The 17,601-nt window shown below is 41.8% G+C and overlaps 1 protein-coding gene across 38 annotated transcripts in view; it reads right to left on the reverse strand.

The window, feature by feature from the left end:
- Window positions 1–17,601, reverse strand: part of ADGRL2 (adhesion G protein-coupled receptor L2) — an 869,983-nt gene that overhangs the window by 230,584 nt on the left and 621,798 nt on the right. For 35 of the 38 annotated variants that reach the window (XM_044001763.1, XM_044001760.1, XM_044001752.1 and 32 more), the window contains exon 1: window positions 3,805–4,918. The exons of 1 other annotated variant lie outside the window; for it this stretch is intronic. The gene's annotated coding sequence lies outside the window, so the exon portion shown is untranslated. Of the gene's footprint in view, window positions 1–3,804; window positions 4,919–5,280; window positions 5,403–17,601 lie in introns of those variants that run through there. 2 more of the 38 variants (XM_044001736.1, XM_044001738.1) reach the window with 2 other exon arrangements.

Below are 17,601 nucleotides of genomic sequence, written 5' to 3' on the forward strand. Positions count from 1 at the left end.
GCTGAAAACTCCATTTCATACAAACTAAAAGAGAGAGAGAGAAAGAGGGTTTCAATTTCTGTCAGAAATCTAAATCAGACAAAACTCTACAACTCTTCCCCCAATCCTTGAAGCATCTGCTGTCCAGAAAATGGTCCAAATTACAAAAAATATTTTACTTGGGTCTTACTTTATGAAAATTGATTTCCTTTAAATGACTGAAATAGGCTAAACTCCATGTCTTCAGAAACATAAGGAAGAAAATATAAAGCTGAACTGACCGTATGAATCATAAATTGCAAAATAAATACGAATGTATTTATTGGGATATTGGGATATAAAGATGTGTGACCTAACTAATGAGGTAATGGGTGCAAAGCGCTTTCAAAGTCCTTAAAGTGCTACAAAACCTCATCTATTATTGTTACTGTTATAATTAATGCTTGACATCACTGTTAAGAAATTTAATCTTAGATACTAACTATCTATTACATATAATTCGCATGGCATGGTAGCCTAAAGGTATCCTCACAGGTGCAAATACATGTAAATTAACAGTATATTTATCTACAAATTTGGGTCTTCTTAATGTTCAAGATAAAAATTATTTTGAGTTGAAATCATTAGCCTTGAAATTTTTTCTTTCAAGAGCCACCACCGAGTTTCTATTGCTTTAGCCAAATATTAAAGAAAAGTTACCTCGGTTAGTAAACAAGTGTGCTTTTATTTCAACGTTTTCGTTATTTCATAGAGTAATTACAAGTTCCTTCTTTCTCAGACCACTAAAGTGTAGGCCATATCTAAAGTATTAGTTCAGTTAGGAGAGGTCTCCTAGAACTGACTTAACAAAGGGGAGACACCAAAAACCGTACAGCAGTGACTGTCATAGAAGGGCACCCTTTTTCTTGGAACAAACTATTTATCAATAGAAAATAATTGTCTTGCCGATTGCAAGGGCTCCACAGTAATAGACAATGTTTTTCACTCACATAATTACAAAACAGTAAAAGTTCAGAAACACAGCCTGAATCCACCTCCCCATTTTCCCCCTTTACAATTCTCACTGCCCTTTGGGCCTCGGCTTGGAAGTAAATGGAAGACAGGCTGAAGTTTTCTCAATTGAGCTGAAGCTAAGAAAGCTTTGATATGCTAATAGTCCCCTTCAAACGGTAAGAATTCACACTTGCATTAATTCAAACAATTTGTGCAGAATGATGTGAAATGGCACCTCTTTTAGTGGCAAACAACAAAAGGAGAGAATGCGAACGTCTGAGCAAACCAAACAACAGAACATTTGTTCTGCAGGATTCTTTCCATCAAGCACAGAATGGGGGGGGGGGGGAGGGCGGTGTATTGGGGGGGGGGAGACGGACAAAAGGGAGGAAAAAAAACAAGCCTGAGTAAGCACCTGAACATAAGATTTTCTTATTAACACACTCTCTATTAGAGAAACACTTCATGGAAAGTTACGAAGTTGCCATTTGTCTAAGGCAGATGATACAGTAAAGGTGTCCTGTCACTCCTTAAATAATAGTCTCCCTCGCTATTTAAAAAAAAAAAAAGCGCACAATTCTGCAACTCCAAATGAAGTCCATCCGTCAGTTTTGTTTGCCCAGCTCCTTCCCTGCCTTCCAGAACTCGGCATTGCACTTGATTTGGTAAAAGCTATTCCCAACAGGTAATTATTTACCGAACCGCTATGACTTCCTTTCAGTGGGCAGCTCGCGTCCAGCCCCCCAGCAGTCTCGGTGGGGCCCGCTCCAGGCAAAGACTCTGACAGGCAAATGAATGAACCAACCGCGTCCAGAAGAGAGGGGAGGGAGACGCCGTGCGCACGGCAAAGAATGCAGCGGGGAACGCAGGCAAGGCAAAGCAAGGCAAGGCAAAGACAAGGCTGCCTCAGTGCCTGGCTTTTGTAACGGGAACCATATGGTGGCTGCTGCTCAGGCTAGTCCAGGCTCCTTGGAGGCGCTGCTGAAACGCCGGATCCCTTTCAAGGAAAAGGAGAGCGGCCCCTCTCCCTCAATCCCTAGCCGCGGAAGGACAGTGTGCATAAAGGCTAATGCAAACCGCGGGGCCCGCGGAGAGGCGCAAAGGGGAGACCGGCCCGAGGGGTCGGAGGGGAGACCAGGAGATGAAGAGGTCCGCCCCCCAAAGTGGCACTTTAAGAGGACCAGTAGGTCCGAGGGGCGCGCTGGGCAACTCAGTCGCTATCGCCTTCTCCAATGCACTAGCCCAAATCCCGAAGTCTAGAGTGAGGAACAAACTTTAATAGTCCCAAGTGCCAGAGCCCGTACGCTGCGCGCGGCTGGCTGCCGGGGCCCCCTCGCCCAGCCCTGCCTGGCGTAGCCTCGTCTTCCCTTTGCAGGCGTCTCGCCCTCGCTCCGCCGCCGGAGGGGCCCCACAGCCAATCAAGTTCTGCCGAGCCTGCAGCGCCCAGGCCCAGGTGTCTCCCGGCCCAACGCATCCGTCCCGTCCCCTCCCCTCCCCCTGGCCCAGCACCTTCCCAAATCCAGCTCCCCTAGGGCTGGCGGGGCTTTCCCCAGGCCCGCCCCAGCCATCCTCCCCAAAACACACACACACACACACACACACACACACACTCACTCACTCACTCACTCACTCACTCACTTACTACACACACTGAGTCCCCTTCATCTCATTCCTAAGGGTCTCCAGCAGGCCGAGGTTGCCCCCCCCCCGACCCCGGCGTTAGCCAGGTCTCCCCAAGAGGCATTCTCCCCGCCCGACGCCCCTGCTCCTGCCTCAACCCCCGGTCCAGAGAGTTCCCAAGACCCCCCACCCACCCGGGCCAGCAGCAGCCACAACAGCAGCCCGCCGGCCCCTAATTGTTACCATGCCCAGCGCCCGCGCCAGCCCCGACCCGTCCACATCTGGCTACGTTTTCCAGTGATCTTTTCGCCACACCAGCCAACCAACAACAACCCCCCAAAGCCCGCAACAGCTCTCCGCCGCCCGCTCCCCCCACCCCGGTCGGCCCCGCCGCTGGACCTGCTCTTCCCCCAATCCCAAGCTCTCCGGCCTCCTTCTCCATCCCACCTTCCCTCCTTCCTCCGGGGTCGTCCCTCTCCAGCTACTTACTGGCCCGGATTAAACGGTGCATGCACTTTGCAGAACCCGTCCGGGCCAGCAACTCTGACCAAACTGGGGGAGGAGGGGGTGGAGGGGTTAGTCCTCCCCGCCCCCACTTCCCCCAGGCCCTCCCACTTACCCCTACCCTGATTCCCCCACTCCCCCCTCCGGCCCCCCAGCTCACTTCCTCCTACCCCCGCCCACTTGGGAAGGGGGGGGCTAGCATCCTTTACAACCCCCTCCCCAACACACACGCACTCACACTCGCACACGCTTAAAAAAGAAAAAGGAACAACCCTGCGCACCCAATCCGACCCCCAGCCCCGTGATTTATCCCCAGCGCACAACACTCAGCTCCAGAAAAAAAAAAAAGCCCAACGGTTGGGGCCGGGGAGTTTTTCTTTCCCTATTGATTTCCAAAAGGGACACAGACGGGGTCGTGGAGGAGGGGGAGAAAGGCTGAGTGAGAGAGAGAGAGAGAGAGAGAGAGAGAGAGAGAGAGAGAGAGAGAGAGAGAGAGAGAGAGAGAGAGAGAGTGAGTCAGTCCGGGGTCTCACCCTTGCCCCGGGCGTGCATAAACAAACAGGCGAATCTAAACTAAGCTCGAGCTCCCACCAGCAAAAGGGGGGGGGGGTTCCCGACCCCTCGGAGCGGAGGCGAAAAGCAAACAGGTATGGATGAAAGCGAGCAGGCTCTGAAAGCAGCACATTGTTCGCAGCGCGCAGATCTTACCTCCGTCTCGGGAGCCAGACCCTGGGGAGATCGGTCCATCCACTGGGGGAAGAGGGTGGGGAAGCAGCTCAGAGAGGGGCTCAGAAAACCAAGGGGAGCCTGGAGGGGATCAGGGAGGGAAGAAGGGGAGAGGGCTTCGGCTTCAGCCGGAGAAACCGAAGCTGGATGCGGAGAGTGGGGCGCGGGATGTGGGGGGCGGGGGGGGGGGGGAGGCTCAGTCCAGCCAGGAAGCACGAGCAGTCTGGAGTAGAGACCAGGGGAGGTAGCTCTGCGGCTCGCCAAGCTGGGACACACACACACACACAGCTTCTCCTCCTTCTTCTTCTTCTCCTTGTCCTTCTCCTTCTCCTCCTCCTCGTCCTCCTCCTCCTCCACCTCTTCCTCCTCCCAAGCAGCCAGCGCCGGGCGGCTACTGGGGTTAAGTCAACATTTTCATGCAGTTTCCAAGACGCCGCTCCGAGAAAGAGGGATTTTATAAAAACATAACCCCCCCAGACCCCACTCTGTCTTTTTTGAAAAATGCAAAACCAAGACCCCCCAAAAACGGCGGGGGGAGGGAGATGAGGGGTGGCGGTAGATGCCAAGCCAAATCAGAGGTGAGCCGACTTCGGAGTCCCTTCTAAGCACAGATCGCGGGAGGAGGGACAAGGAGACACACACCAGGACCAGCAGGGGCCAGCTCAGTTTTGTAAAGCAAAGCCCCCTCCGTCGGTCGTTCGCATCGACCTAATTTACATCTCCCTCGATGACATTCTGGCCTCTGGCATGAGACAGTTGCAACCCCTCCTCATATTTCTCATCTTCTCTCCCGATGCTGGTGCTGCTGCCCCATGAAAGGCTGAAGACCAAGGAATCAAGCTCAGGAAAGCAAACAGTGAAATTCCAAAAAATAAAAATAAAAGGGGAAAGGAAAAATTCTAATGAATGCAACACACCACAGAGGAAGGGGGAAATGCCCCCCCCCCAACAATCCCAAGGAATTCTATGGCCAGCTCCTTATTTCGCTCCAGCACCTCCGTGTGTGAGAGAGAGGAGAGAGTGAGAGAGGAGAGAAAGGGAGAGAGGGGGAGAAAGAGAGATGGGGGAGTGCTAAGTCCTGACACGGACTCTCCACAAGGTCTGAACTGGAGTCACCTCCAGCCTCCTCCTCCACCAGTCTCCACCTCCCACCCTCTGAGTTCAGCTAATCATATAAACATATTATCGTGTACAGCGGCAAAGGACAAATCTCTCCCTCCTGATTTTTCCAGCAAGGGGCTCGGGCAAACTCAAAAGAAGATTACAGGCGGCTAAGTACCCAACGTGGAGCAGATAATCTATAAGTCAATGCCACCCAATGACCATTTTCCACTCCATTTGAGCAGCTGCTGCTGCTGCCGCTGGGTGCCTGAGCTTTGGGGCGGGGGAGGGGGACTACGGGGGGGGGGGAGGAGAGGTTGGGGGGGAGGGGAGGAGGGCCGAAAGGGGGACACTTACAGCGCTTGAGCCGTTTCTGGTAGCGGCGGCTGCGGCTGCGGCTGCGGCTGCTTGCTGCAGAAGCAGCCGCGGCGGCGGCCCCTGCGAGCCGAAGCAGCGACAGGACAGGCCCCGGCGCAGCCAATGGGGCTGCCGCAGGACTTGTCCCGGCGGCGGCGGCGGCGAGAGGCGCGCGCGCACCGCCGCGGAACGCGCCCGCCTGCCCCGCACCCCCACCCCACCCCCTCCGCTGGGGCTCCTCTCCCTAACCCCCGGCCCGGGGGCAGGACCAGAACTCCGTCTGCCCGGCGAGCCCCCTGCTCCCCGCGTCTCGTCCGTCCGTCCCCCGCGCTCTTTACCCACCCTGTTCCCTTCCGCGCCCGCATTTTTGCTTTTCGTGGAATTCTTTTATTCCGGGCACAGGGTAAAGGGGGTGCGTAAGAGCCCGACGCGCGCAAAGCTGGGCAGAGCCCAGCGCTGCTGCGGCCTCCCAGGCTCCAGTGGTAGCCGCCATCCCCAGCCCCCTACCTTCCTCCCGCTACTTTTCCCCCTGACTTTCCTTTGGACACCCCCGTCTCCTCTACCGCAGCCGAACGGCCCCCGACCCCTACAAACCATCCCACCCCCACCACCGGGTCGGGACTAGCGTTGGGAGCCCCAGGCCCCCAAAAGTTTGAGTTTTCGTCCCCTTCTTCCTTTTGTGTGCCTAGCTGCCAGGACAAAGGGAACGTACTGTGGCAGTATGTGCCCGGGTCGGGCTCCAGCGCGAGCTGCCCGAACAGGGGACGCTCGGGGGTTAATGGCACTTGGATACCTGAGATTTCCGGCTAGCTCTTTAATGAAAGATAGATTTTTTTATCGTGATGACTTTTTTTGTTGTTGTTGTTCCTGAAGTTACGTAGAGCCAGCTAAACTTTGACACTGTTGACAATTTTTCACTGAATGTTGTGTTTGTTTCTGATTAAACCCACCAGGATAAGCAAAGGAAGGAAAAGAGACTACGAGGCGCTTGGCTCTCAAATGCATTCATCGTTGGGTGGGTTTTTTTTTTTTCCTTCTGGGTCTGTTTCCTTCATTTCCTTACATTGAAATTGCTTTTGCTCTTGTCCACTGAGCACGTTTCTGTTGGCAGTGTCAGCAAACAGTCAAGCCCAACAAACCAGAGACCCACACTGAAGAGCACAGAATAAGATATGGCAAATAACCCTTGAAAAACAAGATGCAAAGCAAAGTTTCTTTATGCATGTGGGAAATAAGTCAAACCTTGATTTTTTTTCAAGTTTCAAAATGGCTGAGTTTTTAAATAAAATTGTGAAGTGAATAATAGTTTCAAGATGTATTTGGTAATAATTTACCTGGTTCTAAAAGTGATGAAATGTGGCCATGTATTTTGGAATGTATTGTAAAGAAAAACTGACTGCCCTAAAGCTCTAACAATACTTAGGAAGTATGCCTCATATTGGTTGCTTTGTTTTCAGAAAGTATATATAATATATATGCATATATATGTACACACATATATGTGTTATTAAACTCCTTATCCCTATGGATCTAGCCAGCCTTCACGCTTGAGAAATCATTTCAAACTGCAATGTGTTTAGCAGTTATTTTCAAGTTTGACTCACAGGGTGTGCACCAGACAGCAAGAGTCTAAATATCTACAATGCTTGGCAGATAGTAGGTGCTTCACAGATGTTTGGTGAGTGGAATTTCATATAAGCTGTCACTGTGCCAGATATTTACAGCACTAAATTGAATGTTACCTATTTTGTCATTCTTAAGTTTGTTCCTAGAAGTGAACAGAACATGGGCTAAATGTCAATACAAAGATTACTTTGAAGGTTGATAATCATAATGAAATTTCCATGTAGTATTTCACCAAGCTAAATGAGCAGCTTTGAGGATCACATTTCTTTCCACTTTGTGTGTTAATGTTCTAACTAAGAATTCTCACCATGAGAGCCACATGCAGAACCTCCCACATCTGGGCTTTGTACTAAGCTTGCTTCCATTTGGGGTTCCCTTAGCCTTAGAAGACATAATTAAGATGGAATGAATGCTATATGTAACCTAGACAGGAAAAAAAAACCTCACTTATTCAGCAATGGTTGCTTTAAATCTCCCAGTAATATGTGTAGCTCTTGACAGACAGTACATGCAATATCTCTGACACAAATGAGCCATCTTTATGAACAGTGGTTGGAAAGAAATGCCCTTTGAAAGAGTTTTAGTGCAATAAAATCAGACTTAAAATGTGAAAGCAAGAAGAATGGAATTTGCACAAATTCGTGCAAATGATGTATTTGTGCCTGCCCTCTTTTCTGTACATGATTTACAAAAACTCATATGGAGTTCAGAAATGAATGTACCTAATCCTACATACCTTTGGGACATACATACAGTTTGTGCTGGAGTTTTTATTTAGTGGTCTTAGTCGGTAGTCCAATCCAGTTTCTCTCCCAGACCAGGCCATATGTAATTTTTCTATTTAAGTTTCTTAGAAAGAGTATGTGACAGTGCAGTCTAAATTTCACAGGTCTCCTCATTTTTTTTTTTTGATGCTCTAATGACTCATATGCACTGATTCACTCTCCCCTGTGCTTTTAAAGAGTAAATTCCAAAAGGGGGAAGGTTGTGGAAGAGACAGGAGAGGGGTTTAGTAGTACAGGGGATGACAAATGTTTGGCTATATAGACAGCTACTTAACCTGATTGAGTAGAATATCTATTAAGAAATAAAATATTGAGTTATTTCACTGATGATGGAGTTCAAGTGATTCAATAGGTTTTGTTTGCTTGTTTTCTTCTTTCTAAGATTAACTCTAGAAAAGTGTTGGTGGATTGAGTTTTTCTTGCTCTTTCCCTTACCCCTTTCTTTTCCCTTTTGGATAACAGTATATTAAATACCAAATGAGCTTTTTCATTCCTTTCCAACTTAGGTAATAATGAACACTTCCATTTGTTTGTAGATAGAGAATGAGAGAAACATTTTTATTTGCATTAATCTAGTAAAACTAAGCTGTGGACCCCTAACAGTGTTAAAAGGGGACACTTAAATATTATGGCATATAGTATATGACCACAAGTTCCAAAAATGCAGCTTGCCTGACACCTCATTTATTTCTCTTAATACAGGTATTGGGGGAAAAATAAGAGCTATCGATAAAATGAGAGGTGTACTAATGTCTGCAGCTGTTAGCAAGTTAAGATTTTAAATCTGCAGCTTGCATTCACTACTCTCCAATCAATTTTAATGACCTGATCTATATTATTATTTAAGTAATGGTAAAGTCATTGACTTATTCATAATACTTGCTAATTGTTTTTAAAAATAAATTCTACATATGACTAAGGAAACACCCATTTCCATTTGTTTTATGTTAAATCAACATCTAACCACTCACGGTGATTTCATTCAAAGAAAACAGAAGGAACTCATTAGCTATGTGGTTAGAGAGATTGATGGGCTTCAAACATTTTAACCATGGATGTTTTTTCCAACTGTAGAAACTCATGTTTTTAATTTAAGTCACTTCAAGAAACTGAGGGATAATTTCATCCAATGGGCCTGTTTCTGATGCAGAAATTTCTGCCAATTGTAAAATTTGTGTAATATCTAAGTACCTTTGTCGAAAGGGAGGTAGCTTATGTCCATGTCAAAATGAATAGGTGAACCAAAGGCAGTGTTTTTTGTAACTTAAATTATAGGATCTGGAGTGGAATGAAAATGGACATGGTTAATAAATATTCTGGATAGTGTGAAGTTCATAACAGAACAGAACACAAGATATCTTCCTTGCAAAATCTCTCTTTCCTCCTTTTGGCAAATTGGGAGATAGTTATGCCATGCAATTGTGGTTTTATTGGGGCAGGAGGTGCAGGTACATATGTGTGCATGCATGCCCACATGGATGCATTCGTGTACATGTGCAGAATATTTTTGAGGGGGAAGAGGAATAGTGTTATATTTGTGCTATTGCTGCTTTAGGGACATAGTGAGAGAAATGTGTCTACATTGTGGATAGTATTTTTTTTTTTGCCTATGTTGAGAGATATGTGAGAATTTAAAAATGAAAACCCCAAACCATGCGAAGCTCAGTTCATTTCAAGTTCAGAAATAGAAATGAAATGAGCCAATTTTCATCTAAGACTCCGTTCTTCATGCTTACTCATGATTATTTTGAGATATTTGCTGCAAGTAAGGCAAAGACTGCAACATGTATTCATTCTGCAGTTCTGTGCCATGTGAGAAATTAGATTTGAACTCTGAGCTCAACTAGAACTGAATGAAAGATCCCAGTTTTGCTTCACATTTCAGCCTTGCCATGTAGGTTCAAATGAAACCAAAATTCATTTTCCAGGAGAGCAGAAACATATGAAAACATTTGTCAAAGCCAACAAATTTAACCAATTTTTAACTATCTCTTTTCAGAACAAATCTTAGCCAGGGTGGTCATACAACTCTAGCCTTGTGCAAAATGAAAAGATGCAATCTCTGAAATAATGTAAATATTTTTAAACAAGATTGATGTAAGCTATTTATATACTATACTTTGTAGATTTACTAGTTGCTTATGGTTGACAGAGCCATAACTAGTGTTTTTACTACCTAGAGCAATCAAGATAAAATACACATAGGGCAAACATCATGAAAATAACCTTTAAATCAACTTTATAATTTGTGATGTGAAAATAATACAATAAGGAGGAGGGGAAGTGATTACTCTATTATATATATGTATATATATTTATTATATATACACATATAGTATGTATATGTATATACATATTATATTTATATTATACATATTATATACATATAGTATATATGATACACACCTATACCTATACATATATACCCTAAACTGCTCAAGGAACACGTGATCAATTTTTGCCTCTCATAATTTTGGTGTCCTGCCACAAAACTCTAGTACCATTTACTCTGTATATGTTTTGTTTATACCTAGTTATTTGCACGTTCTCCCTTCTGTTAGAATATGGGCTCTTTGAATGCCGGAGCATATTTTTGCCTTTCTTCCTGTCCTCTGTGCTTAGCACAGGGCCTGACACTAAAGAAGCTCTTAATAAGTGCTCCTTGACTAACCTTAGTCCTATTGTAGTTCTAGCTCTGGTGATTGCATATGTAACTGAATGTTCATAGTCTTATAGCTGGAGAAAGTTTTCATAATTATTTAGCATTTAACATTTTGCTAAAAGCCCAACTTTGTATTGTCCCCATCGATTTCTGCCTGTAAGTACTCACATACATGCACCTTGACACCCATTAGACTACTATAGCCATCATACTTTTTTTTTTCCACAGAATTTAGAGATATGGAAGTTCAGGGACCATCTGTTCCAACCCCCTCATTTTTTTCATGTGAAGAAACAGACCCAGAGAGGTTCAAAGGCTTGCCCAGTAGCCAGCAATACAGCTGTGATCTGAGCACAGTTTCCCTGACTCTAAATACAGTTTTCTTTTGACTCTGCCACGACCACTGCCGGCTGCCTTCTTACCCATTCTGAAACAAAAGCTATTCATTAGTCAATGAACCTAGCAAGGGCCATGAAACTATATCCTCCAACTCCCATAATCTGTGTACATCACTACTGTGGGCCTATTAATCTTTACCTCTGTGAGGAGGGTATTAGACCCTGACCAATTCCAGTTCCGGGTCTTATAGATCGCATGATATCATTCTTCTATCAAAACATAAGATGCATTTCTAAGGATAATCTTAACTTTTTGGCCCATAGGAGCTGCCTACTGAAAGACCACTAGGTGGCGCAGTGGATAGAGTGCAAGGCCTGGAGTAAGGAAAACTAATCTTCCTGAGTTCAAATCTGGTGTCAGACATGTACTAGCTGTGTGACCCTGGGCAAGTCACTCAACCTTGTTTGCCTCAGTTCCTCATCTGTAAAATGAGCTGGAGAAGGAAATGGCAAACCACTCCAGTATCTCTGCCAAGAAAATCCCAAAGAGGGTCACGAAGAATCAGACACAACACAACAACAGCAATAGTATTGAAACATAGTGATTTTGCCCCAAAGGGTTAACATTCAGTATTCAAGAACTCTTGGGCTCTGTTTCAGTAATGGTTTGTTATTAATGTAAAAAAAATAACTTATGTAATCAAGTGTATTGTCAAGTATATTGATCAAAGATTTGCTTCCCTCCCTTTTAATGCATAATGACCTTGGTATTTTGGGAAAGGACTAGCTACTCTGGCCTCATTACTGGCATGATCATACTTTTCTAAAGTCATTCAAATGGAGTCATTTTAAATCTTACCCTGTATTTGTGTGATGAAAAAAAAAGGTTAGCTGTGGTTCTGTGAAAATTGATGAAGAATTTTCACTTTCTGGGGCAGCACTTTGTAATGAGGGTTCTGCTAAATTGGTTGGTGAATCCATCAATCAATAAGCATTTATTAAGCACCTTCCAGGCACCGAGGATACAAAACCAAACAAGGAAATAATCCCTGCCCTCAAGAAGGTGACACTCTACCAAAAGTAGACTACAAGTCTTCATCCTTAAATGCAAGTAAGTAACAGTTTTACCATATACCCAGACTTGGATTTCTGACTGATCTAAGGGTATCTATTTGAATACCCATCTCTGATTTCACTTCATAATTCATGAATGGTAAATATTGCTCAATATTTCTGTAAGCATTAGGAAACAAAATTAGGAGGCAAATATGTATTCTATTATGAAAAATTCATTATAGATGCAAATAGATGGCACTTTCTAATATTTCTATGAAATTTCATTAGTTTTAAGTTACTTACTTGACAGTAGTATATTGTCTATTAATTAAGTTATATTCTAGTAGATTATAAACTCCTTAAATGGAAGGATTATTTTGTCTTTGTGTTTTATCTGTAGTGCCTTACACATAGTTGAGTTTAATAAATACTAAAGAATGAATATAGGAATGAATGAATGAATGAATGAACTTGGACTAGATGAGACCCTCCAAGGTTCCAAATGACTCCCAACATTTTAAAATTCTATGATAAAATGTACTCTAATATTTTGTTCATTGGGAAACTTTGTTTTAGCAAAATAACTACAAAGTTTATACATATATTATGTGTGTATATACATACATGTACACATATCCCAAAATATACAATTTCATTGAATTAATCACTCTGACAAAGGCATCTAGCCCCCACTACAATTTTACTTGATGTATTTAGTTCTGGCTTTTTATTCCCATTTCACTGTTATTCCAACAGGGGCAGAATAGGTGAGAAAAGATTTTGTATTACATAAATTTTAGTAAAAAATGATGTATGACCATACACAAGCTAGACTGGCAGCTCCCTAAGATACTACCTCCCAAACACAGCTATCAGAGGTATTATTATTATTATTTTTTTTTTGCAGGGCAATGGGGGTTAAGTGACTTGCCCAGGGTCACACAGCTAATAAGTGTCAAGTGTTTGAGGACAGATTTGAACTCAGGTACTCCTGAATCCAGGGCCGGTGCTTTATCCACTGTGCCACCTAGCCACCTTTTAATAAGATAAAATAATATCTCCCTCTCTGAAAGCTTCATCTTGAATTTTGTTATTTATTGAAGCTTTTTAAGTTGTACTCTTAAAGACAATATAGCATCAGCCAATAAGGTCTTTAGCTAGGCAGATGATATAACAGTCAAATAGTATTGAAAACACTCCAAATCATTAATACAGAATAGCTTTATTTTAGTTTGGGATGTAGACTGGGAAACTTATAAAAATGTATCTTACATCTCAGAGGAGCACTCAAGTGAAATTGGTAATGATGAGGTTTTGTTGAAATATTCAATAGAAAACTGGGATATTTAAAGAAAGGATGCTCCATTTCTGTTAAAAAGCAAACAACTGGAGGCCCACAAGAGATTGAGAAGTCATTCCTATACAGTGACACTCTAGAATCACTACCAGAATAACCACAGGCTTTGAGATGTTTTTCCAGTAATGGTGATAAGTTACACTGAGTCATCCACACTCTTATCCAGCTCCCCTTGTGACCGACCGACATTCATTTGTAAAATCACCAGGAGGGTTAAGAGTGCAGATTTTAGCTGCAGAAAAACACAACCACCATCACCCAATTTCCTCTCTCCTCACAGTAAAGCTAACTGGCCATTACATAGAATTTAATTCCTGATATTAACCTCATTAACACTATATTCTAATTGAATGAGCTAACAACTCAAAAAGAAGTTACTTATTTCTAATTGTTCAGACAACAAAGAAATGTTGAAGAAAAAAAAAAAAGCTAGTCACCTAAAAGTGGTGCTCAGTTTCTGATTGATAATCAGAATGCAAAATTAAAAAGCATGAAATGCTACCTCACATCCGTAGTCAGTTCTGCCATAAGCTTAATATGAAAAGAATAAAAAGGCATGCTAAAATAAAATTTGATATCTAGAATAATAACTAAATTAGATACAAAGACAAATATTAACTACAAAGTAGTAAAATTCAAGAAACCTAAGCAAGGATATATCTCCAATTCAGTTTCTAAAAGGATTTCTTATTCATGAATTGAAAAAAAAAACCTTTTAATTAGTCAGATAAAACTGGGATGGGTGAAAAAGCAAACACTTATTTTGTTATTTTATATGATTATTGTTCTTTTTCTCCTGGCTCTCCATTAGGAAACGGGAAAAAATCTATTACGCACAGGTAAGTTTGTGATGATAATGCTGGCCTGTTTACTTAAACTATATTTTGCAAAGCAGAGAGAAATCCTACAGGGGCAAGAAGTAGGTAGACCCTGGCACAGATCTCTTAGAGAAAAAAAAACAACATGTTTAGACAGAGTTTACCAACATCTTTGAGGGTGCAGTCCTATAATACCTTATGGCTCAAGCAAGTCTATCTTTTTTCTCAATTTTCCAGTTAATGAAAGTAGTGTTTAAATACTCTGTAGTTAGATTATTAACTTCTACAAAACAGAAACAGATGTGTGTCTTAGTATGCCATTAAATTTATGATTTACATAGTACCCTTAAATACAGCTGAGCAGAGGCCAATGATTCTAATTTGCTTTAGATTTACAATAACCTGATCTGGTTTTTGTAAGTACTGAAACACTTTAAACAAAATTAGAAAGCAGTTGTGCTTTCTGTGATTAAAGATGCAATTCCCTTTGGGGTAATGAGAAAAGTTAGAACATGTTTCTTCCTTTATGGATGTTTCTATTATAAACACGAGTGCTATACATTATATATTTTTGTTACTATGATTTCCTTGTTTTTAATTATAAAATAAACCAATTGAATTTCACTGGAGTCTCAAATTGAAACTATGCCAAAACTTAGCAAAAGAATGCATACTGAGCTTCATAAAAAAAGCCTTAAAATTCTTCCCAGGGTCTTAAGGTCTTGTTATATAAATACCAGTTCCTCATAATTTTCTAAGAGCGAAACATCTTTCTGATTAAGAGCCATGCACCATCAAATGGACTTGAGAACTGAATATATATATTAGCAATATATATATATATTGCTAAGCTTAAGCAAACTCCATTGATATGTAAAAGTTTACAGAACTAATAATTGCTGCACTCACATCAATTTTGAATAAAAAATAGTCTTTATTTTATCTCATTATACAAATGACACAATTCAATCAGAATACTGTTGTTTGAAAACCTGCTTTTATATTAATTAGGCCATTTCTGCCAGGCCAGCCCCTGAAAATCAGATTTTTCAAATGGAAGTTATTTTGTAACCCTCTGAATCCTTCCTCCACTCAAAATAAATAAATATAACAGCCAGGAAATGCTGGGCACTTTTGCCAGTAAAAAAAAAAAAGTTGTATCTGTGATATAATAAGTATGTACAAAAATATTCATTTTTGAAAGGATTAATCCCATAAAAGCTCTCTTAGCCTTAGAATTTTTGCAATGTCATAAAAAATGTTTTTTTTTTTTAAATAGCAAGATTCCATTGATCTCTTTAAAAGAAAATGTTAAGTCGCTTAAATAATTTATTTGGATGAATAATTTATATTCTACCAAACACATATATACACATGTATGGCTATGTGACTGCATCCATACATGTGAGTGCAAATGGGTGTGGACATATCTATGTGCATGTTAATTTCTCATATGTAGATATTCCAGTATAATATCACTAACACAAGAGAAACTACAATTGCAAGCACATTGTCCTTGACTCCACTGTTTTCACTTAGTATTTGCAACTGACATTTTATTTGATCACCCACTGTTTTGAAGAGGACTCCCGGTAGAGGACCATTTGTGCTACATTTGGCACACCAGGGTAATTTAATGCCAAAAAGACTTTCAGAGCCCAGACTCCTCTAATCTTTTCTTAATTTTGCATCTTTTACAAACATTGCAAGCAAATAGATAAGAGATGATGAAGCCAATCAGTTACTCAGCCTTCATCATATGCCTACTTTGTGCTATTCACTGCACGAATTACTACAGTAAGAGCATAAAAATAGTCCCTCCCCTGGGGAACATACCATCTCTGAAGGACAAAGGATAAACACATATGGAAAATGCATAAGAACATATAAAATAAATACAAACAAATAACCAAACTAATTTGGCTCCATAGAGCTGCATAGTTTCATAAAATATGCTTGGTCTGCAGAAATGCATAAAATTCAGCAATTAACGCTCCATGCTACAACTTCACACCATTTTCTTTTTCATAGCTTTTAAAAAAATCTTTTTAGTATCTGAGTTGATCGAGGGCAGTGATTCATGCATAAACTCACATGTAGACTAACTGGGGTTTGAGGAGATAATACAAAACATCTTTTTCCACTCTCATCCCCTACTAGCTACACACCCAGCCCACATACCTGAACACGTATACAGAAAAGAGTAGCCATGCCACCACCACCACCACGATTGCACCACAATTACCAGCTCTCTTAACCCTTATTCCCTGGTTGGAAATTGGAAGGAAGGAAGGCCAGGGTACTGCAATACAATAAGGCATCTTTTGTGGACAAATCCTAGAATCTCAGAGTTGGTAGAGACCTCAGAGGCCATTCCATCCACCATTTTTATCCAGAGCCCACATCTTTTGTACAACATGTCTGGCAAGTTGATCATCCAGCTTCCTTTGGGTAACCTGTTACAGGATTGGAGGGGATTCGCTTCTTTATGAAGCAGCACATTCAGTTTGGGATAACTCCAATTTTCAAGAATCCTTCCTTATCCTGAGTTCAAATTCATTCATTTCATTCAATAAACATTGATTAAGCATCTATGAACTATGCTAAGTGCTAGGCACAGTGCTGCTCACTGAGCTTCATTTGTAGAATTCGAAGGCAGAAGGGACTTTCTGCTCCAATCACCTTGTTTCAGCAATGAAGAAACTGAGGCCCCAAGAGCTTTTGCCCAAGATCATGCAGAGAGTAAAGGGCAGAATCAAGATTCAAACCTAAGTCTTTGTACTCCAAATGGAATACTCTTTCTAGTACAACTTGCTGCCTTTTATGGAAAAGAGAATAAGTTTATACCTTCTTCAAATATTTAAAGATGGCTATCATGTCCCCACTAAGTCTTCTCCCTAGACTAGATATAGTCAGTTCTTTTAACTGAACCTTGTATAGTCTGATTGCTGTGTCCCCTAATCATCATGGTTACTTTCCTCTAGACATAGTTCAACTTGTCAATATCCTTCCTAAAATGGGATTGTTATATAAATACCGAACTGAACACTAGAATAACCAAATACCAGAAATACTCTGACCAAGAGAGAGTTCAGACACTATACTTCTGTTAATACAGACTATAATCACATTGGCTATTTGGTTGCTATATCACATTATTCACTTATCTTGAACATGAAGTTCACCAAACCCCCCAGATGTTCATCCCCAAAATGAACTGCCAATTAGCCTCATTTCCCCAAAAATAAATCAATAAAATGCAAATTTACTCACTCAATAAATCAGTTGATCAACAACAATAATAGCATTTATATAGTAGTTTAATGTTTGCAAAATACTTTTATATTTATTTCATATTATATTACAAATATCTCAAACAGTTCAGAGAGGCAGGTGCTATTATTATTTTAATTTTAGAGATAAGGAAACAAAGGTAGATAGAAATTAAAAGTGACTTGCCCAGGGTCACACAGCAATAGTAAGTAAATTCCCAGTAGGAATTTGAATTCAATTCTTCCTGATTTCTGAGTCCAGTACTCCACTAAGTTCCCTAGCTGCCTCAGAAGGGAGATATGTGCATTTTCTCAACTCTTCTCTAGGGCCAAACTTGTTCATCACATTTATACAGTGTTTGATTTCATGTGTGTGTGTGTGTCAGGGTTCTTCTCATTTTCATTCT

Source organism: Dromiciops gliroides, chromosome 4, assembly GCF_019393635.1.
Source record: "Dromiciops gliroides isolate mDroGli1 chromosome 4, mDroGli1.pri, whole genome shotgun sequence".
Taxonomy (NCBI): Eukaryota; Metazoa; Chordata; class Mammalia; order Microbiotheria; family Microbiotheriidae; genus Dromiciops; species Dromiciops gliroides.